The sequence below is a fragment of the Trachypithecus francoisi genome, unplaced genomic scaffold (genome assembly GCF_009764315.1).
Source record: "Trachypithecus francoisi isolate TF-2019V2 unplaced genomic scaffold, Tfra_2.0 Lachesis_group8, whole genome shotgun sequence".
NCBI classification, from domain to species: domain Eukaryota; kingdom Metazoa; phylum Chordata; class Mammalia; order Primates; family Cercopithecidae; genus Trachypithecus; species Trachypithecus francoisi.
The window spans coordinates 57922730-57945188 of record NW_022681473.1 but is presented as its reverse complement, the minus strand read 5'-3'; the positions used below and the strand labels follow the sequence as shown (position 1 = coordinate 57945188).

General features: G+C 48.0%; 1 protein-coding gene across 6 annotated transcripts in view; it reads left to right on the top strand.

Moving 5' to 3' along the window:
• Positions 1-1815: 1815 nt before the first annotated feature.
• PPFIBP2 (PPFIA binding protein 2) overlaps positions 1816-22459 on the top strand; it is a 143781-nt gene continuing 123137 nt past the window's right edge. For all 6 annotated transcript variants that reach the window (XR_004436128.1, XM_033206945.1, XM_033206932.1 and 3 more), the window contains exon 1: positions 1816-2193. The gene's annotated coding sequence lies outside the window, so the exon portion shown is untranslated. The remainder of the gene's footprint in view (positions 2194-22459) is intronic.

Sequence of the window (22459 nt, the reverse complement as noted above, 5' to 3'; positions counted from 1 at the left end):
AATGTAGGCTGCCTCACAGAGGATAATGGGGTAGATTTATCAATAGGAGTGAGTCCTGCAACCATAGTTCCTTTGGAGGCACAGAGGAGAGGTTGCCTGAAATGTGCTTTCTAGATTCCATCTGGGATATGATTTGATTGACAGCTCTGTGGGGCACATCTGCCCCTAACAACTCACCTTGGTAGCTACCTTAAATCCCTGCGGCTGGAATCACTCTTTTAGGTCAAGACATTTTCTCCAGGAAGCCCCTGTTAAGGGACCACTTTGCTTCTTGTGAGCCAGGGCAGGTCAGTATGCAGGCCTGGGAATGGGGTTTCTTTCAGGTGAACTTTTTAGCTCTGGGGTCTTGTTGGATTTAAGTGAAGACTGACATCAACATGACCAACATCAGTGATTCTTAAACTTTGTTGCACATAAGAATCACCTGCGGAGTTTTAAGAGTCCTCATGCCATGGCCATACCCCCAAGACCATTAAATCAGAACCTCTGGAGATGGATCGAGACATCAGTATTTTTAAAGTCCCTTCCCGCAATGTGGTTCCAAAGTGCAAAGAAGCTCCAGAGCCGGTGACTTAGAACATTTAAAAAGGTGATTGTATCGTTTTAAGAACAGGCTAGCAGTTTCTGGAGGCTGAGATAAGGGAGTGGGTCCACTAGGGCATTAAAGTGTGGGATTTGGAAACAGCCACGAACTCTTGTGAACTGTGGCAGCATCGGTCTACAAAAGCCTCTCTGCTGCTATTTTAAGGAAGTGAAAGAGAACTGAAGGGTGTCCTGTTGTAACACAACTCTTGTGGGCCCCAGCCTTCCCCTGCTGGCTGTGCTTTGGTCTGCTGCTGGCCAGGTTCCTGCAGTGACCACACGTCTCATATTTGCCAGGGTGGCTTAGGTTCTGTTCACATGTAAAAGTCTCCTGGGCCCACTGGTCATTTCAGACCGCGAGGGTAAATTTGGTTTGAAAAAGTTGTATCCTGTGGAGTTTGTTGACACTCCAGCCCGTAGAAAACTAAAGGCCAGAGCTGTGGTGACTCCTGCCAGAGCTGGGGACTATGCCAGAGTCCCTGGTGTCGCTGCCATCGGAGGCCTACAGGGATTTTAAACAGCTTAACAGCAGCCAGTCATTGCAGGCCTGGGCAGGACTACAGCCTAGTAGTAGTACAACCAAAACGGGTTCAGGCCACACACTGGAGGTAGGGGTTGGACCAGGTCTCCAGCGTTCAGTCCTCCCCAGTTCGAGAACCCATTCCTGTGGTCAGACATTGCCAACGCTTTTCTTGGACCTAAGGTCCCAGATCCTTGGTGCTGGGCACAGGGAAATGCTTCCTGACCTCGGCTCTTCGCAAGACAGAACTTTTGTTTGGTGCCAACCACTAGAGGGACCTCCACCACCCCAGGTCGCGAGTGGAGCGCGGCGGGACCAGGGGTGATTCGGAGCTTTCCGACCTGCTTAGGGAGGACGGCTCAGAGACCACTTCAATTTTGCTGGGATCCCACGCGGCCTGAGGAAGTCGGGATGCTCCGAAGGGTTGCTGCTCTGGGTGTGCCTCTAATGTGGGTTTTCTATGCTTTCTCCCTTCGCAATTCTCGACACAGTTTCCTTCTTCCTCACTTTCATTCCCTGTGACCGGAGAACGGCGGCTGAAGGGCTGGAGAAGCCCAGGATACTGGCAGCCAGAGCGCTGGGGACCCACCCGGGCCTCCCAGCAACCGGAGCTGTGCGGAGGAGGAGGTGCGGCGAACGGGGCGAACGGGGCGGGGCGGGGCTCCCGGGAGGGGGCGCGATCCGCGGAGAGATGCGGGGCTGGTGCCGGGACGGCGCGGCCCAGAGGGTGGGGACGAGGCAGGTTCGAAGGGGCAGGGCTGAGCAGGCCGGTCCCCGGGGAACAGGAACTCTGGCGGACGGGTCCCAGCAGGCTTCTTCGGTGCCCGAGAGGGTGGTCCCTGTGGCAGGTCCCGGGGTGGGGGCGCGGCGCTTCGGGAAGAGCCTCCCTCAGATCCCCGCCCCGTCACGTGAGCGCCGGCCCCGGCGTCTGCGGTCGGTTCGCTGGTTGGTCGGGCACTTGGTCCGGCAGTTGGTCGGTGGGCCAGTGGCTTGTCGCTCGTTTCTGGGCTCCCATGTTTGAAGGTGTGAGGGACACGGGAGCGGCCCGCACACCTGAGCCGCCCGGAGAGGAGCCGCGGCCCAGCACCCAGGTCAGTGGGCCCTCCCCACACCCCGGGCTCGCCGCGCGGTCGGGGTTGGGATCCCCGTCGGGAGCATTGCCTGGGGAGTGGAGCGCCCCCAGAGCTACGAACCACGGGGGCGTGTGGGTCAGTGTCTCCGTGAGCCCCGGAGCGGGTCCCAGGCTCGAGGACGGGGACCCTTCTGCAACTCCACTGGCCAGAAGCCTGGGAGGAGGGCAGAACTCCTGTGGGTTGGCTGCGAATCTCCACCCCACCCTGCCTGGGATCAGCGGACAGTCCGCACTCCTGCAGGTGCCAGCGTGGCCCTGGAGATGCGCAGGGAGGTGGGGTCCCTGAATTCTGTGCGGCGCGTCTCAGCCCTGCTCAGCCGGGGAGCAGCGGTGTGGACTAGGGAGCCTAAGGAGGTTGCGGAAGCTTTAGGTCTGTCAGCCCAGGCAATTCTCTGTTGGACACAGCCTGTGTTTAGATGCAGCGCCTCGGCTAAAGCCAATTCTGTAGTGTAAGTGCAAAAATACAGCACACTTTTCAAAATCTAAAACCACTGCCTCCCCGTAGATTGCAGGATGGGGACGGTCCTATTTAAAAGTGGGCTCCTCTTCACCTCATCACATCAGACTTCAGACCCGCAGATTTTCCTCGGATGAAAATAAGATATGTAACTAGAGAACAGAACTTCCAGCGTTTGGGTAGGATTAAGACAGGCATTTCTATATTTTGGTCTACTTCCTGTCTTTCTCTTCATCTCTCTCCGGTCTTTCTCTTCATCTCTCTCCTTTCTCAACCCCTCCTTAATTGATTATAATACAAATCTGAAGTTTTTTTCAAATTTTATAGTGTATTATGTGAAGTTAAATGGTCAACTACAGAAAAGTAGTGGGCTTTAGACATAATTCATCTTCAGCATATTCAGTCTTTCATTATTATAGGTGTATGGAAAACTCTAAGTGTTACCTAATTTAGAAATTATTTCTCTCTTTGGCTTAAGAGAGGCAACCCATTTGCACTTTGCTTAAATTAATGTCTGACATTGAAGTGGGAGATGGGGATGACTGATGAGGTTTTCACTGATTGCATATATCCGTGTTTTATTTAACATATTTCAATTATTAGTAATACTATTTTAAGATTTGGTGATGTGACAGTTGTTAGCTTATTGCTACTGGAGAGACAAGCTGCTTACCATCATGATGCCTTCTTTACTGGGTAGCTAAGGGAGATGCACTTTAAGATTAAGTGGAATGAGATCAATGACATGAAGACGGTAGGAACAAAGTTATGGGAATTCCTGTCTTTCATCTGAGCGGGAAAATCTGGGATAATGTTAAGAAAGGGTTATGTGATGGACCTCAAAGGATCCCTTCTGGGTTTTTCGAGGCAGAAAAGGGTAGAGTGTGGCCTGGGCTGTGACAACTGTGTGGGCAGGCAGGCATGGACTCACCATGAGAAGTGGCCAGTGGTCCAGCTTGGCTCTTATGTTGAGTGCTAGACAGTAAAGCTGCTGATAAGGCTGGAAAATGGTGCCAGCTGTCCAGTGCAGAAGTCTGGACTTGGTCTGAAGGCACAGCAGGGGACTGACTGATGGTTCTGTGAACTTCTCAAAGTCAAAGACCTTGGTCCTTAACCCTCCCAATTCCTAGCCTGATACAGAGAAAATCCAGTAAATATTTGTGGAGTGCACGGTCTGACAACACAGTAGAGCAGAGCTTCTCAAACTTTAACAAGTTTGAGAATCTTGCAGGCATCTTGTTCAAATGCAAATTACAATTCCATAGGTCAGGGGTGGGACCTGACATTCTGCCTTGCTAACAGATTCCCAGGATCTTGCTCATCATTTCCCTATGTATAGCAAGAATTTAGAGTAGCAGTTTGCAAACTGCCTCATAATCGCCTGGGGAGTTTTGTAAAATGTCCAGATTAAGTACTCTGGGATGTTTTTACCAAGTTCCCCCAGGTGATTCTGTTGACAAATCCGAAGGCCACTGCTGCAACGGCAAAGTTCTGGCAATGTGGTGGGAAGCAAAGTCCAAGGGAAAAAGACAGTGGGGGCGGCAAGGCTGGATAGGAAACTGGGAGGCTGATTCAGGGTCGAAGGGATGAGGCCTTATTTTGGGCCTGAGAGAGTGGTGAGGAGGGGACAGGTAGGGAGACTTCGGAGAGATAGAATCTGTAGGACAGAGGACTGGGGAATGGGACAGTCTATAGACTGATTAGATGGAACGACAAGTGAGGAGGGAGAAACAATGCTGGGAAGATTCAGCTTTGGGCCTGAGGAATCGTATGGCTTTTAGACTGTAATACTTAAGGTAAAGTTTATGAAAGGTTCTTGTATCAGTTCAAACCCAGAGAGCACGCCAACAGACAACATGAGGCGGTATGGAGCAACATGCTATTTTAATGAGCGCCTGGGTGCAGGTGAGCTGAGGCCTAAAATGGCATCAGCACCAAATGAGGACGGAGCAGGGGTTTTATAGTCTCCTGTAAACAAGAAGTGTCTCAGTCTGATGTAACTGCTACGTGGTACCCAGACGGCCTCCCTCTCAATCTTCATGGGGTACATGTCTTCTGGCCAGGGTAGGTGTCTTCTGGCTGGCTCTCTTCCTGCTTCTGCTATGTTGCTGATGCACGCTGCTGGCACAAGTGGCCTTGCGCCTTGGGACTGGGCCTGAGAAGGAAGGAGTTACTCATCTCTTCAAGCTTTCAAACCCCGGGGAGAATCTTTCATTCCTGTCTATTTGGTTATAGTAAAAAGGGATAAGGAGTGACCGTCTCAATAACTACTTCAGGCGTGACATAGGGGTGGCATGGGCTCCTTGGAAAAAGAAAAACTTAATTTCTAGGATATTCTTGAGAGACGGGTTGGTATCCATCGTGTCACTGTAGCAGGAGCATAATCTGAATTGTCCGGTGGCTAACTGTAGTTTCAACAAGAGTTTTAGTGGCTTTTATTATTAGTGAGATAACACAGAGGAGGAAAAGGAGGAACCCAGTGATGAAGATTACTGTCCCTACCAGGGTTTTAAATCTTCCAAAATTAGAGAACTGTTGTCCGGCTGCTAGAGTGAGAGCTCGAGTGAGGGTGATGAGTTCAGCTTTTTGGGAGGTGGTGCCTAGGAGGCACAGATTGACTTCAGTAGTGTGGGGTCTTTAGACAGGGGTGTGGTGTTTCGCAACTGAGGGTGTGGAAGTATCCCTAACAGCGGGGTTAACTACAGATGGGGGATAAGGAAAGGTTGCAGGTTTTAGAGTGGGAGGTTGCAGGAGTAGAAGAAAATTAGAAGCCTCGGAGGGGTCTGGGTTGATGTGTTGTGTACTATAGGGAACGTGGAAGTGGAGAGTAGTGTGGAGTTTGAAAGGATGTCTCTGCCTACAAGCAGAGTTGGGCATGAGGGCAGGACTAAGAAAGAGTGAGTGAAGGAAAAGGTGTGCAGGGAGCAGAAAAGTGGAGGGGTGGCTCGGGGTTTGGAGGCTTGTCCATCAATTCCCACAACAGAGACGTGGGAGGACTGGGTGGGTCCTGAAAAATTAGGTAAAGCAGAGTAGGTTGCCCAGGTATCAATTAAAAAACATACTGGCCTACCTGCCACCATCAGGGTTACCCTTGGCTCGGATGAAGCAATGGTAGTTGCCGGGGCGTCCATTCCAGGGCACCGTCAGTCTTCACTGGCAAGGCGGACAAGATCCGAGTAGGCGGTTTTGGCCTGCTTGGGAAGGGATGGGGGTGGTCCTTGCAGGGGCTGCTCATGGTCCGACTTCCAGTGGGGTCCTCTGCAGAGGGGACACAACCTAGTGGGCTTACCTGGGTTTGGGCATTGTCTGGACCAGTGGCCTTCATTGCCGCACTTGAAACAGGCGCCAGGTGGAGGTGGATTGCTAGGAGGCTTCTGTGTGGAGCTGTGGCCCCGTGGGCCTGCAGGGCCCCTGAAGGTGGAGGCAGGCATTTGAAACTCTGCCTGTTTTTGCCTTTTACTTTCCTCATCATGATTGTTAAAGACCTTGAAGGCTAAATTAAGAAGGTCTCGTTGTGGGGTTTGAGGGCTGTCGTCAAGCTTCTGAAGCTTGCCCCATATCGGGAATGGATTGGGAGATGAACCGAAGGTTTATGATAGTGGTTCCTTCTGGGCTGGCTGGGTCTAGGTTGGCATATTTTCTCATGGCTTCAGTTACACGAGAGAGAAAAAGGGCTACATTTTTGTCAGGAGCTTGGGTGATTTCTGGAAGTTTTTCATAGTTTACCACTTTATGGGTACCCTTTTTGAGTTCTGCAAGGAGACACACAATCATGTGGTCTCGATGGCAGCATCTAGAGGCCCTGTCTTGATAATCCCCATGGGAGGCCTGGTTGGGGACTGCCTCTGCACCCGTAGGCTCGGCAGGAGCTTGGTGATGAACTGTATCAGCATACATCTAAGCTAGGGTCCAGATACGGTCCTGGTCTTCTGAGGTGAGGGTAGAAGAGAAGATAACGTAGAGGTCATGCCAAGTTAGTTCATAAGACTGGGTAAGATACTGAAACTCCCTAATATAAGAGGTAGGGTCTTCTGGAAATGAACCGAGTCTTTTGTTAATTTGAGAGAGATCAGTGAGGGAGAAGGGAAAATGAACTCTAACAATACCTTCAGCTCCTGCTACTTCCCAAAGGAGGCACTCTAGCACTGGTGCTGAAATGAGGGTGGGGCATGAACCAAAGATGGCGCTCGAGCAAGTATGGGCAGGAGAGAAGGAAGAAGCTGGAAGTGGTTCCTACTGAGGGTTTGAAGGGGGAAGGGGATTTGAGTTGATAGGCCGTGGAGTATAGATAGGGGCATAAGGTGGCGGGATGGGTTTACAGGCTTCAGGAGAGGGCAGTGAGGAAGGAGAATGAGTACAAATAATGCTAGAGTTGTCCTCAAGAGAGGACGGTGTAGGAAAAGAAGTGGGTACTACTGACTGGGAAGATGGTAGCTGGGAAGATGGAAGCTGAGAAGATGGTGACTGGAAAGATGGCGGCTGGGAAGAGTGCAGCTGAGAAGATAAAGAGGAAGGCTTGTGGGGTTAAAGAAGATGGTTGAGAGGAGAGGTAGAGTCTGGGAGGGATGGACAGCAGTGTGCTGGATCTAACGGGGAAAAAGAGGTAGGGTTGGGAGGAGAAAGGCGATTAGGATGGTGAGAATAGAGGAGAAGGATTTGAACAGGTGAGCAAGAATTGCAGAGGTCGGGTTGTGATCTGAGTGCAAAAAGGTCTGGACATAAGGAATTTCTCCCTATTTCTCTGGTCGTTGGCAATACTTGCTTAAATTAGTTAAAACTGTAAAGTCAAATGTTTCATTTGCCTGCCATTTGGACCGTTACCTAATTTGTACTGTGGCCAGACTGAATTGCAAAAAAAGACAAGGCGCTTAGGGCGGATATCTTGCCTGAGGCCTAAGGTTTGCAGGTTTTTTATGAGGCAGTCTAGAGGGCTGTTTCTTGGAATGGAGAACCAGGAGTTTCCCATAACGGAGGGTAGGCGCAGGAGAACAGGGAAGAAGGAGATGGTCCTGGATGGCCGGATGGAGACGATAAAAGGAGCAATCGTCACCACTGTCTTTTTCGCTCCTGGAACCGGGTCAAATGGTTTAGAGGTGTCCCCCTAAGACCAGATGATCAGCGAGTGCCTGGCACACGCTGGGGCCTTTTTGGACCAACGTTGAATTTTTGGACTGGAGAAACCAAGAGAGACCGAGCGGATTTTTCCCTGTTAACTGGGTTCCCAGAGAAACTTACCAGTAGGCGAGATCAGTGACCAACGTGCATGCACAGAGGGGCTGGGGAGCTTCCTTTGTTCAGCTGCTGTGGCCTGCTTTCCAGCGTAGAGGGGTAGGTCCACGGGGGACACAGACCCAAGCCCTTCCCGGGTTTCAACACCAGATGAAAGGTTCTTGTATTGGTTCATACCCCGAGAGCGCCCCAACACATAACACGGGGTGGTTGGAGCAACATGCTGTTTTATTGAGTGCCTGGGTGCAGGCAGGCTGAGGCCTAAAATGGCATCAGCACCAAATGAGGATGGGGTAGGGGTTTTATAGTCTCCTGTAGACAAGAAGTGTCTCAGTCTGCGGTAGCTGCTAGGCGGTACTCAGATGGCCCACCTCCTGATCTTCAGGGGATACGTGTTTTCCAGGCAGGGTAGGTGTCTTCCGGCTGGCTCTCTTCCTGCTTCTGCTGTCTTGCTGACACAGGCTGCTGGCACAAGTAGGCCTTGCACCTTGGGACTGGGCCTGAGAAGGGAGGAGTTACTTATCTCTTCAAGCTTTCAGATCCCAGGGAGAATCTTTCAGTTTGGAAGTGGTTTTTTACTTGACCCTAAGATCTTTTTTTTTTGTTTTTTTTTCCCCTGAAATCCAAATCTGTTTATGATGCTGTCCTATTTGAAATCCTCTGGTGGATATCCTAATGCAAAATATAAGAAGGAAGTACTAATATAAACACAACTGATAAGGTATTTAAACATTTATTCCATTCTACAGCCTGTTCATCCCCATTCAAGATGTGACATTCAGTCCCCATTTGGTGTGGGCACAACTAGGCTGAAACTTTTGGCAGCTTTGTTTATTCCTGAGTCACTATTTTTCCTGCTTCCTTCTTCTTCAGAGGAGCTCCACTTCTCTTGAACTTTATGTTTCTTAGTATCATTCTTTGGTTCCAATGCTTGATGGCACCTATGTGTCTCTGTCTTTGTGGAATCTATGTGTAGTTCTGGGGAAGGTGGGCTTTATCCTTTATATACCCTTAAAGTCAAGTCTTGTTTGACTTTGTGGATCTTCACAAGCTTCATTCTTATCTCTCACTCATCTGGTAATAATCCTCTAAAAGAGGCTGTCCTAGAACAATCTGTTTAACTTTAGGTCCAGATCTCCTTAGCGCCTCAAGTTCCAGGGGACTGCTGATTCTGAGCTTTGTCTTCAGCAAATGTATGATTTCTGTTTGCCTTATGGTCCTTGGCGTGGTTCTCCCTTGTAATTCTCACTTTCATTTCCTCTCTCTGTCCTGTTCATATGTACACATTCAGGCACACTGAAAGCTGAGCATTCATTGTGCATGATGCTTTTAATCACCCTATTCTATGTTGCATAGTAATCATGACCCCTAACATACCTGTAGATGGGAGGCCTAGACACAGAAGTGTATAGGACTGTCTCTCTGATAGGATAAAATATACCATCCTTGTATGGCATTCAAGTCTCTGCAGTGGTGGGCCCTACTTTAGCTCTCCAGCTGCATCTCTACTGTTCCCCAAACTGAGAAGCCGAATAATTTCTATTGTTTTGTGCCTATCTGCCTTTGCATACACTATTTTTATCTTCTCAGAAAGCCCTTTGTCTCTGTTCTACAAGATTATTAATCCTTCAGGATATAGATCAAATTCTTGAAACCCCCTTGCCCCTAAGTCGTTTTTACTCTTCTGTTACATACATATCACATCAAATAAAGATCTGCGATGCTATTTCATCACTTTATGTGTATGTCTCTGTCCATACCCCTCCAAACTCTGAGCTGCTTTAGGGCTCTATCAGCTGTTGTGTGTGGCCTCACAGTTAGCAGATGTTCAGGAAGAGTCTGTGGTAGATATGGGCCTTAAGCTGGCTGGCTTTGCAATGTTTACCTCAGTAAAGAGGGAAAGGGGCTGGTTATTTCGTGTGGTAGATGAGAGAAGGAGCAGGAGCAGAAACTGAAAGAGTGGGAGGAAGGACAGGCCCACTGAAGAGTGAGCCCTCATGGCTAGAGTCAGGGGGTTGGGTGGACACTGGGAGAGGTGAGGATGGAATCTCAGGCTGGGAAGAGATCATGGAAGGCCCTGAAAATTGGAGCCAAATAATTTAAATTTTATTCTGATGACATTGAAGGTTCCATACTCAAGTATGGAAAAGACATGGTAAAACTGTTCGTTCAGGATGATTCTGGCTGGGAAGGGCAGGTTGGAGGGACAGGGAGGAACTTCTTATGAGCACAGGCTGTTAGAATAACCCATTGAGGTAGCTCAGGACCTAAATCAAAGCAATGGCAGTAGGAATAGAGAGAAGGGAGCAGAGGCGAGTGAGCATGCCAAGAAATCTGGGAGGATTTGGTGACTGATTGTGTTTGAGGGAGAAAGAAAAGAGTCAAACTGGATACTGACATTGTGTGTTAGTTTGCTGGGAGAAGAATGAGGCAACTGTTAATAGCATGAAAGCATGGAGGCACTTCATGGAAGGGGGAAGGGAAGTGAAAGTGGTTGATTCTTTTGGAATCAGAAGGGAGTCTCGGGTAGTTTCTTACTTGCCCTTTATATGTTTACCCATGAAAGAATGGTAAAGCCCAAAGAAACCTACTGAAGATCACTTAGCTGCTGTTGGTGGTAGAACTCAGGCCTCCTGGCGTTATGGCCTGGGCTTCTATCTTCTGTAGCGCATGAGTTTAGACAGGGGAGAGCTGCCAGAAGGTCGAGATGGAGATTCCATTAGGCAATGAAAAATGGGAATGAGACCAGGTTTGGGGTGAATTCAGCCTGCAGAACAGCTAAGGCTGGAGTCTTATAGGTCAAGCACCCAGATGGGAAATGTCTGCTGGTTGCCAATGTCATGGGGGCCTGAAGGCTCATGAGGCCTCCTTTTTGCCCTGTGACCTCGCTGTATGTGGGACTGATGGGAGGTACGAAGTACTTTTAGGGTATCAGCACTCTTATACTTATTATGCTCAATGTGGGCACATGTGTATTTATTTTCTTCTGGGAATGTAACCACCAATCAATTTATCAATTCCATGGAAAGTTGTATTCCAAGGCCCAAACACCTCCTCTACCCAAACTTCAGGGACACATCCAGCCAGTTCATGAAAAGTTGCCTCTTACAGTGTTGGAGTGGGGATTGGGTGCAGGGAACAGCTAGCTAGGGAAGGCAGCCAGCCATGAGGACCTCATCCAAGCAGGGGCCAGTGTAGAGTCAGGATCAGGGACTCAGATGGCTGGATGAGGGCTACAGCTGTCAGATGAGGAGTGAGGATCTTATCTAGAATCTGTACTGCTGTGGGGAGACTCAGTGGCCCTGAGGCTGGAGTTCCTCAATCCTCCTCACTCCTCCCTTCCACACCTCTCTGCCCAGCCAGGCTCCTCAGCCTCCAGCCTCCCAGGATGGAGTCTTGTCTTTGCCGTGGATGCTGACACAGTGGTCACTTCTATTTCTTGAGGAAGAGCTGGGTTAATGAATGTGAAACATTTGGATTATTGTCTGAGATGTGTTAGTTGCCAAATAAAAACGTATACACAAAGAATACTGGGAGCCAATGTTGAAGGAAAACTTGTCAAGCCTCCCCTTTTCTTTTGAGCTTTGTAGTGGGGTCTTGCCAGTTTATATCTCATCTTGTTCTGAAGGTTTTTTGTTTCTGTTTTTCATATTAAGGCCAAAATATGTGCACGAGCCTGCTCACCCATGGTAAAGTGTCAGGGACTCCACAAATTGCACAGATTACAGACTTAGATTTGTGCTTCCCATTTCTTAGGAAGTAGATGGGTGGAGGAACCACTAATGCATCTCCAGGAAGGGATTTGTTAGCCCAAGGGAGGCTATGGGGACTAGATCCTACATTGCCTCTTCCCTGGCCTATGGCCACTGTGGTGTTCCTAGGTGGCTCTGCTTCGGGTATGTCTCTTTCCTCCTGGGAATAGGGAAGGAGATGATCCAGATCTCAGGATTTCTCTGCCTGCTTAGGGATGCCAATGAGGCATATTTAGTGGGGATACTCTTGCCCTGCTCTCCAGGGTAAAGTTACACTTCCACAGTGACTTGTGTGCATGGTTGAAATGCAGCCATCACATGCAACTGGGCCTCTCAGTCTGACCTGGAGGGCCACTCCTGTGACTGCACTGGTTATCCCAAGAGGCCTTCTTAGCAAACTTCTCCAAGTTGCTTCTGGTGAAAGGTTCAGAGAACTCTGCCAAAAGGAACTACTTGGTTGACAACTGTGTGTGTGTGTGTGTGTGTGCGTGCGCGTGTGTGTGTGTGTGAGTTGTGTAGGAATCAAGAGGTTTGTTATAGGGACAAGGGGGACAGAGAGTGGGTAGAGCCACAGCTTAAGCTTAGGAAGACCAAAAATGGGTTACCTCTTTCTTGCCTGCTTAGGCAAGAAAGCCTCTATCTTCAGGGTCAACAGTTTCCTTCTCCCAACACGCAAGTCCATGTTCCCTCCAAATCAAAGACGTTTTTGCATGAATAACTAGTTCAATGTTGGACTGCTTCATGGGGGCAGTGGAGGTGTAGACTGGCCCCACAGAAAGTTTCTTCCACAGAAAAGGATAGAGCAGAACTTGCAACTTTGATGGGTTTGACAAATGGCTTGTTTCCTGAGGTGAGGGTAGTGTTATTCCCATTTTATGGGAAACAGGTGCCAGAGAAGTAAAGACACTTTTGAAGGTATTAGATTTAATGTAATTTATTGTCCAAACTGAACACTTTTGAAAGTGAAAGGAGGCACATAAATGCTAAACTGGATGGGGCCTGGGGAAGATCAGGATCAGGCACATTGGGATGTGTGGTTTCAAATTCAGTATTCAAAACTCTGAATTTTATGAGCAATGGGGGCAGAAAAGGGAAGGGGTGGGGTGGGAGAGTGGATTGGCCTCAGGGGGTGGAAATTGATTTGGGATAGGAATAGCAGATTCTTCTAATTCAACATTTCACCAAGGCAGAGGAATAGTTCTTGACTCTGACATCTGACCTTGACTGGATGTCATGAAAAAGTTTTATTACATAAGCTTTTCCTGCGACCAACCAGCCAAGACATCTGGTTCTTGGATGCATGTGCTCACCTGGTAACAACAACAGCCTTGTGTGTCTGTCTGGGTTTTCACTGTGCCTGCTCACTGGTGCGGCACAATGCCCCTGGCAGGGATTATTGTCCTGCTTCTGGAGATGAGGAAACTGACTCCTCTTGCCTGCCCCGCCCCCTCATTCTCTCATGGCAGGCAGCAGGTTTTCTCCAACATGAGGACTTGGCCTCCCTAACTCCTGAGGACCCTGGTAGCTCTAGAGTGGAGGGTTATAGTCTTCCATTAAAATCTCAGCTCTACACAAATTTGCTGTTGCTCCTTTGAGCAAGTCTCCTTACCTCTTTGAGGTTTATATTCCTCGTCTGTTTAATGGGAACAATAATAGGCCAATTCATTTGGTGGTTGTGAAAATTAGATGAGATGAAATGTTGACTCCAGTGCTTGGCACATCATAGGTAGTTAGTAAATGCTATTATTCCCTTCTCAGGAAGCCTGAGAGAAATCGTTTGTCAAGAGATATTTAGATCATCCAGAGGACTTATTCTGAAATTTCAGGTGGGAAGTTGCACGCTCTGGGCTTCCAGGCATGACACAGAAAGGGCAGCCATGGTGGTGGTGAGCAGAAAGTCAGGAGGCAGAAGTATATAAGGTAGAAAACAGCCTGGATTCAGGTGCCTGGTCACCCACGTACAGGACAAAAGAAGCAAACAGCGCAGAGCCCAAACCAGCTGGATGAGACGTGGCAGAGTTAAGTGCAAAGTCCTGCCCTTAGGCCCTGAAAATCAATTCTGTGAGTGTCCTATCTATCTATGTGGAAAAGCCCAATATGTTGGCTTAGCCTGGCTACATTAATTGAAGTCCTGGGTTTAGACCTTGGTAGAGTATCTTTTCCTTGCATTGGCTGAGACTGGCCACACCTGGAATGTGTAAAGCTGGTATCCCTGTCTTACAAGCTTTGGAGGGGCCCAAGGACAGTCAGGAAGATATAGGGGAATGACTGCTATTTTCAGGTGGGCAAGAGGGGCAGCGTGTTCTGTGTTGCTCAGAGGGCAGAGATGAAGGCCTATGGTAGTGATGGCAAAGAAAACTAAAGACAGGGCAGATTCTACTTTGACATAATGTAAGAAATTTTAAAGAACTCAAGCTTGTCTCTAGGGCCAAACAGCTGTTTTAGAGCAGATATTGGAGTCTACCTGCAAAGGGTATTGTTCAAGCAGTATTGACTAGAGAGAAGTTTATGAAATAACAGGGAGGAGGGTGTACTGAAAGATTATAGGTCTAATTAAAGTGCTGTAAAATTTTGGCAAAGGGAGAAGGCTTTGTGGACCAACCAACTGGGGTGGGATCCTGGGAAGCTGGGAGAAAAGGCTCTCTGGGGATCCCTGGTCAGTCAAGTAAGTAAAAGGCATAGAAGCACAAGTGAGTGAAGTGGGATCAAGAAATCATAAGGAAACCCACTTAACTAGATTCTTCCCATTGTTAAAAGTCAAAGAAAGAAGTTGGGACTCTAAGGGAAAAGGAACTCGAATGCCAAACTAAGAAGCTGGACTTTACCCTGTCAGCAGTGGGGAATAATTGGTGGCTTCTGAGCAGAAATGACTTGTAGCAGATGTAGGCTGGAGTGAGGGTGGGAGGCTGGGGAAAGAGCAGCCTTAAAGCTGTGCAGAAGCTTCTCTATCCCAAGTCACAGGCTGAACATCCCACTTAGTGACAAGGGCTGGGAGAAGGGAAAGGCTCTGAGCAAATGTCTTTGAGGGCTGAAAATGAGACTATGATCCCAAGAAGTGACTGGACTGTGTATATTCTTTGCTGATGCCTACCTTGGCCCAGCCACCTGACTGTGGCCTGAGAGCTGTTGTAGACTCACTTACCATCCCTTGAAGATTTTGAGAACACACCATCCTGAGACCTGGAGAACCAGGGCATGTGGTGTGAAACAGCTGGGTTCACAGCATCCTGGAGGGCATAGCAGGTATAGAAAGGAGTGATCCAGGAGGACACTGGTCACAAGAATGTCCTCCTGAATCACTCCCTTCTATACCTATCTTACCCTGGGAAATCTGACTGTCTGCAGCTTGGGCCATAGAGTGAGCAAGGTTCCATCCCTGGGAGGGGAGGCAAGGAAAGGATGTGGGTACCAGGGCCTCATTCAAGTAGGCTGAGGTTTTGGGTGGGGTGTGGTGTATGGGAGGAGAGAGTTGCTGTGGTTAGGCAACGTGGATGCCTGAGCAGCATGTCTTGGTCTGGGTGGCAAGGAGGTGGTCTGGCCAGAATGGTAGGAAGTGTGGCCATGGAACCCCAAGGTCAGAACTGGCCCATTGGATCTGGGGAAACCTATCTTTTAGCAGCAGAGGTAGAGCATACTTCCCAAGTACTGTGGAATCAGTAGGCTTATGACAGTATTTATTATTTCAGTCTCTAAATAATTTTTGAACTGTCCTCTATGCTGAGAATGGTGATGATGGGACCACAAGATGAACAGACATGTCCCCTGACTGAATGGAATTTAAGAAATATACCCCCTTACTCAAACAGATAGTAGTAACTGCTGAGAAGATACAGTTAATATTCACAGAAAGATGTTGGGGGGCCTGGCTTGCTGAGGAGGTGGCATTTAAGGTGTGTCCTGAAGGAAAGATAGGGACTGGAGACACGCTTTTCTATGGGGCTGAAGGGAATTGCTGGCAGAGGGAACAGCAATGCACAAAGGAAGGCATGAGTAACACCAATTAAGGGGCACCTGTGGAAAACAGCTGGCGGCATGATTTGGCTGGAACTGAGGAGTAAATGAGGTTAAATAGGGCATCAGGAATTGGAAATTACCATCTATGAAGTACCCATCATGCATCAGCCATTGAGCACAGAGTCTGTGCTCACTTAAATTTCAAAGCAGCCTTTCAGGGCTTTAACTGAGGAGGAAATGGGCTCCAAGAAGATATCTGATCATCTCAAGGTTCCCTAGCTGGTGAGTGGCCAAAATAAGATTGATGTCCAGGCTGCCTGCCCCCAAACTCTGTTCTTTCCACTTAATCTTGCCACTATGTTTAGAGTCCAGATTATCCAGTCTTAAATTTACAGTGAAGGCCTGTTCTTACCGTACTGAGGCAGGAAGATGGTCAGATGGCACATGGCAAACCACAGTAACCTTTGAGAGTGTACTTGGTGGACATGGCCAGATTGTCACAAAGCATATCTCAGTTCCAATACATATATGTGTATACATACACATGTGTATTTAGGAAGTTAATCTCTAACTTCCTAAATGCAGTTTTCACATTATAATAGAAACTGTTACTCCCAAACTGCTATAGGCAATTTCTGAATTGCTGGCTAAATTCCAATATTTTCTCATCCCATCAATAAAGTATATTAGAATGGGGCAAGATAAGCCTGAATCTTCTCCAATTTATACAAAAAGCTTCTATCATTAGTAACAAGTTACCTACAACCAGCCTTACCTGTTTAGGATACCAAGGTATCAGCCCTAAGAGATGTTTAGCAAGAGTGGTACTCGAAGTGGATTGGAAGGGTGGGATGAGGGTAAGAGTCAGAGAAACATGGGCAGTAACCCAGGTAGGGCTGTAGGGGTTGAGAGGAGGGACTGATACAATTCAGTAAGCGTTTGCTGAGAGCCTGCCCATGCAGGGTTGTGGAGTGGGTGCTGGGATACCTGCATGAAAGGACAGCATTGTTTTCACAGATAACATGTTCAAGCTCTGAGCAGGTGGGTGTTGGTGGGGACTGCCTGCTCAAGTTGGGGTTCATTCTTATGTGTATATCTAGTAGAGTCAACCAGTCTTTATTGGTGAGCAGATCTGCCCAGGGCCCAATTCTCCATCCAGTTTAACGTTCCTCCTGGAGCTCAGAACTCAGATCTAGCCCTGGTGGCCACACCTTGCTTCTGTCCTCAGGATGGACCCAGGGTCCTTCAGACTTCCTAATGGGAGGCTTTTCGCCAGCCTGGAGAGAAAAGTTGAGACCACCTGGGAGGCAGTAGTAACCACTGAGAAGACAGAGGAAATATTCAGAGGAAGAAGTTGGGGGAGCATCTGGGCTGCAGTGACTCAGGATCTCAAGTTAACAGGAGACTTGATGTGGGAGGAAGCTCTACCTTCTTGTCCTACCACTTAATAAGGAGCACTTTGAGAACCCGTTAAAGGCTGTTCCAGGGTCATACATTTGTTATGATTTATATTTAAAAGAGAATTTTAAATAAGCCAAGTGACAGCTGAATGGGAAATGGAGTTAATGAGACAGATCTTATCAGTTCCATGAAAAATGCATCTCATTACATCACTGTTACACATGGAAACCTTCCCTCAGTAACTCCTGGAGTGATTGCCTGTCTGGCTATAGGTGTCCCCTAAGAGTGTGGTCCACTGAGAATAACCAGAAGGCCTTTTTCATATACCAGTACAGCTCAGCCATCTTCTCTCAAGGCCATCTCTAGGGTTACTGTGGACTCTCTGGATGCCAGTGCATGGAGCCAGGGACCTGCTACGCCAAGGCTGAAGCCAGCCAGCCATGAACATGGTCAAGACTTGGCCCTTCCCCTCCCTAACTCCACAGAGCCCAGTTCAGCTTTAGCCTATGTGTTTGAGGCCTCCCAAATCCATTTCCCCAGCGGTGTCTTCTCTGTCAGGTACCTGCCCGGGGATGGCCCCTGAGCCTCATAACTCGGCCTGTTCACTGTCCCTAAGCAGGTCACCTTGTAACCCTGGTGGAATGACTGAGGAAGGCACCGAGGGGCTGTAAGAGTGAGCGTATGATCCCTAGGATACCTTCAGCTCTGGAAGGCCGTGTGGCCCTAGCCTTGCTCTGTTTTGTCAGGTACGACTAGAGAGATACAGAAAACCTGGAGCATGTGGGCTGTTTGAGCTGCTGTACCCCAGGGTCTGCCACTTTGGGGGCTATCTGCGAGAGATTTGGCAACTTCTCAAAGGAACTCAACATCGTGGTTGTTTTTTTTCCCTGATCCCAACATTTAGGCCCCGATGAAGGCTCTTGGCCAAAGCCATCTTCTGGAATAGTGCAGTTGGGAACATGTTCTCTGATGAGGAGAGGCAGATTGTTACATACTTACCGGGCCAGGCACTGAGGTGGGTAGTTTATTCTGTCCTCTTTCTTAACCCTCTGACTAACCCTGTGTGAGGCAGGTATTATATCCATTACATAGTAACCTGAGAGGTTAATGTCCATATTACCTAAGGTAAAAAACGAATCCAGCTCATAAGTAGTGGAGCAGGGATTTAAACCCAAGTCTGTCTGACTTTGCTATGGTCTGAATGTTTATGTCTCCTAAAAATTCATATGTTGAAATTATAATCCCCAAAGTGATGGTATTAGGAGGTGGGGCCTTGGGAGGTGATTAGGTCATGAGAGTGGAGCCCTCATGCTTGAGATCGATTCCCTTATAAAGAGGCCCCAGAGAACTAGCTAGTTTCTTCCACCATGTGAGGACATAGCTGGGAGGCACCATCTGTGAACCAGGAAACAGTCCTGCTGCAGACACTGACTCTGCTGGTGCCTTGTTCCTGGGCTTCCCAGCCTCCACAGCTATGAGAAATACATTTCCATTGTTTGTGAGCTACCTACCCAATTTATGGTAATTTTGTTAAAGCAGCCTGGACAGACTAAGACAAAACTTAGGCTCTTTCTGCTGCATGCTGTGCCTCTCTTTCTTCAGGGAAAGAAGCCCCTCCTCACTTGGGAAAAAAGGAGCCTCAGAAGGCATGGGCTGGGGAGTATCCCCCCATATGGGGACCTGGCATCTATACTGTCCCTTCCGTGGCCCTTTTGAGTCACATAGACCTCTGTGCTTTTCACTTTTTCCTTTCATTCCGAGGAACTCTTTGGGTATCTTCTATAGGGGAATAAAGACCCTGCTTTATGGAAAAGAAGAGCTGAGAAAGATGGGAGAGAGGTCCCAGGAGATTGTTAGACCTTCCCACTCCCCTGGAGTCCAGCTAACAAACTTCCAGGAGCAAGACCAATTGAGCCTGCAGGGAAGGGGCTACCTAGTGCAGTGTCATTCTCCAGCAGGCCAGTCTTTAGCCTGCAGAACACTTGTGCAAGTGGGGGATTCCTGGAGCACTTTTCTTGGGAAAGTCCCTAAACCACTTTCTGGCTTCTGAATTCTTAGGGGAGGGAAGTGATCCAAGTGGCAAATATCTTGTGACTGGCAAGCTGAGGTTAGAGACCAACCCTTCCCCTGCCTCCCCACATGCTGGAGCTTTTGAACTGAGTTGAAGAGAGCTGGGCCTGGGGCTCTTGGTCCTTGAATGCAGCTTGACATCTGGTCAGGCTGCAGGATCTTAGGGTTTCCTCTTTGTAGCATCCTAAGACTGGCCTCACTAGATGGTCTTGGTCTAGAGGTATGATTCGACTTAGAGCTGACTTACAAAGAATACAGATAAAGGAATATTGGGAACTGTGCTTGCCTGGATGTGGTTTAAGGTCTGAGGATGTGAAGCAAAGTCTCCCCTGGATTAAGAGGGAAGGGGAACACCAGTGGGTCAGGATAGAGGCCGACAGCCTGGGAGAGGAGGCTGCCTTCTTCCCATAACTTTCCCAGCTGCGTGTGCAGGATCAAATGGGGGTGTGTATCAGTTTGCTTGGGCTGCCATAACAAGGTGCTAGACTGGGGAGCTTACACAACAGAAATTTATTTTCTCACAATTATGGAGGCCAGAAGTCTAAGATCAGGGTGTTGGCAGAATTGGTTTCTTCTGGGGCCTCTCCTTTACTTTTATTTATTTTTAATTAATTAATTAATTTATTTATTTTTTGAGACAGAGTCTCACTCTGTTGCCCATGCTGGAGTGCAGTGGCACGATCTTGGCTCACAGCAACCTCCACCTCCTGGGTGCAAGTGAATCTCCTGCCTCAACCTCCTGAGGAGCTGGAGTTACAGGCATGTACCACCACGCTCAACTAATTATTGTGTGTGTGTTTTTAGTAGAGATGGGGTTTCACCATGTTGGCAAGGCTGGTCTTGAACTCCTGGCCTCAGGTGATCCACTCACCTCAGCCTCCCAAAGTGCTGGGATTATAGGCATGAGCCACTATGCCCAGCCTCTCCTTGACTTTTAGATGGCTGTCTTCTCCCTTTGTCTTCACATGGTCTTTCCTCTGTACCCATGTGTCGTAATCTGCTCTGCTTTTAAGTACACCACCTATTGGATTAGGGCCCACCCTAATTATCTCACTGGAATGTAATTACCTCTTTCAAGACCTTATTTCCAAATATAGTCACATTCTCAGGTACTGGGGGTTAGGACTTCAACATAAGAATTTTGAGTGTGTGGGTACAATTCAGCTCATAACAGGGTGTTTCCAAAATCTTCATTGAACAAGGCTCAGTGTCATGGTGAAGGATGGAGAGGTACTTACTACTGATCCTGCCAACCTTGGGACCAGGAGAGGATGGTGGACCCAGCTAGCTGGTGGAGGAAGCCTGACTGGCCTTGTCCAAAGGCTCAGCTCCAGGCTGAGCTGTTTACTTGCAGTCAGGCTCTCTGGCAGTAGTAGTTTCTGTGCAGTGTCTTCATCTGGCTCCCCGTGTGGCCCTTGGAACTCCAGTGAAGACAGAGCTGCTAATACCCTCCAGTCCAGGCCTTCGGGGGGAAGCCTCCTTCTCCTCTGATGGAGGCAGGGGCCAAGCTGTTGTTGGCGGTGCACACAGGCCTGTCTTTAAAGAAATTCTTTGGTCTTCTACTGGCTTAATTTTTTTTTATTGCAAGAGGAAAAGCCTTGCAATGAATCAAAATTAAACCGTTCAACAAATGTTGAAATGAAGGCTCAAATTACCGAATACATTTTGATTAATTCAATTAGTGTTTGCCTCCAGCCTGCCAAATTCTGGGGCCTATCCCTCAGCAGGCAGCCAGGGAGGCTCGTAGGAGGGAGTTGGCTATAGGCAAAAAGTTATGCATGCTGCAGCTAATAGAGAAAACTTATCAATTCATATCTGTTTTTTTTGTTTTGTTTTGTTTTTAATCTTGTTGCTTAGCATTCTAAAATAATGGAATGGGGAGAAATGCTTGGTTTTATCATCTGTTAGGGGAAATGTCATCCTTTTCTCTCATTGGTCCTTCAGGAATACAATTGCATCCATCAATTATGTCTCTCGCTCATGCCAAGCCCAAGCGTAAGTTCCCGTTATGGTAGAGACGCTTTCACCTCTGAATATCTGGCTATAAGAGAGAAGGGCCCCAGGTATGGAGAAAGTACGATGGGAGAGGCTGTCATGGATTGCCCCCAATCCTTATTTCAGAATGCTGGCCAAGGTTACATGCCCAGCCTCCCTTCACTTTCCACTCAGATACACAAACACTTAACATTTTGTATCAACAAACATTTACTGAAAGTCCTGTGTCAGGTTCTTTGCTGGGCTCTGAGGATAGAAAGGTAAATGGAGCATACTCCTTGCTCCCTAGGAGTTAATCTAGACAGGGAGGCAGACACATTGAGAAATAATACAAATTATTATCATCTTTATAAATAATGGCTTGTTTATAGATAGGCTTGTACCTATCACTTGCTTAACAACCTCTTGCTTGTGCATACCGGATATGACAGGAGCAGAGCTGAGGTATCCAGCGCCTTCAGGGATGATGGGGTAATGGTGTTAGGAAAGGCTTTCTGGCAGTGGTCATTTGGATAAGGCTGTAGCTTGGGTGGGATTTGAAAGTAGAGATGGAGAAAAGCACCCACATAGAGGAAGTACAGAAAATGGAGTGTTTCTGTATTTGAGGGTAAGAGGTGGTCCAGTGAAGCTGGAACTCAGAGTGGTGAGGAGTGTAGCAGGGAAGGTTAACTGTATTAGAGGACTTTGGCAGAGCTGCAAAATGCAGCTTCTCTCCTGAAAGCACTGGGGAGCCGAGGAATGTTTGGGAGCAGAGGAGCATGTCATGAGCACCATGGAACACGTCCTGCCTGCACAGGGAAAGAAAGAAAGATTGCAGGGGAGTTGCCTAGAGGTAGAAAGCCCAGAGGAAGCAGCTTTTGCAATCTAGCTGAGAGATGATGAGGTTCTAAACTGTGGTGAGGTGAGAGGTAAGGAGAGTTTGGTGGAATGTTCGGACCTATTCAAGGAGTTTGAATGGCACAGTAGAAAGAGCACCAAATGAGTCATCAGGAACTTAGGTTCAAATCTCAGTTCTGCTGGAAGAGCAGGTAGAATTCTGTGCCCCCTGCCCTGAAAAGTCCACATCCCCAGGTGGTGGTTTGGTTTCTTGTGTTAACCTGTTACTATAAAAAGAATTCAAATGTACACAGAAATAGAAATAGTAAAATGAATCCTCTCACCTATCATTTGCTTAACAACCTCTTGCTTGTATTATTTTTTAGGGGGGCAATTTTTGAGATGAAGCTTTCTGGATATATTCGATTTGAGGTTGCATTTGAAGCATTTCTCTGAATCTGTTTATGATCCGGTTGAGGCAATGAAATGACTTCATGTCCATTTGTTCCTCCCTAGAGGTAAATTGTGTGTATGCCTGTGTGTTCTTCGCT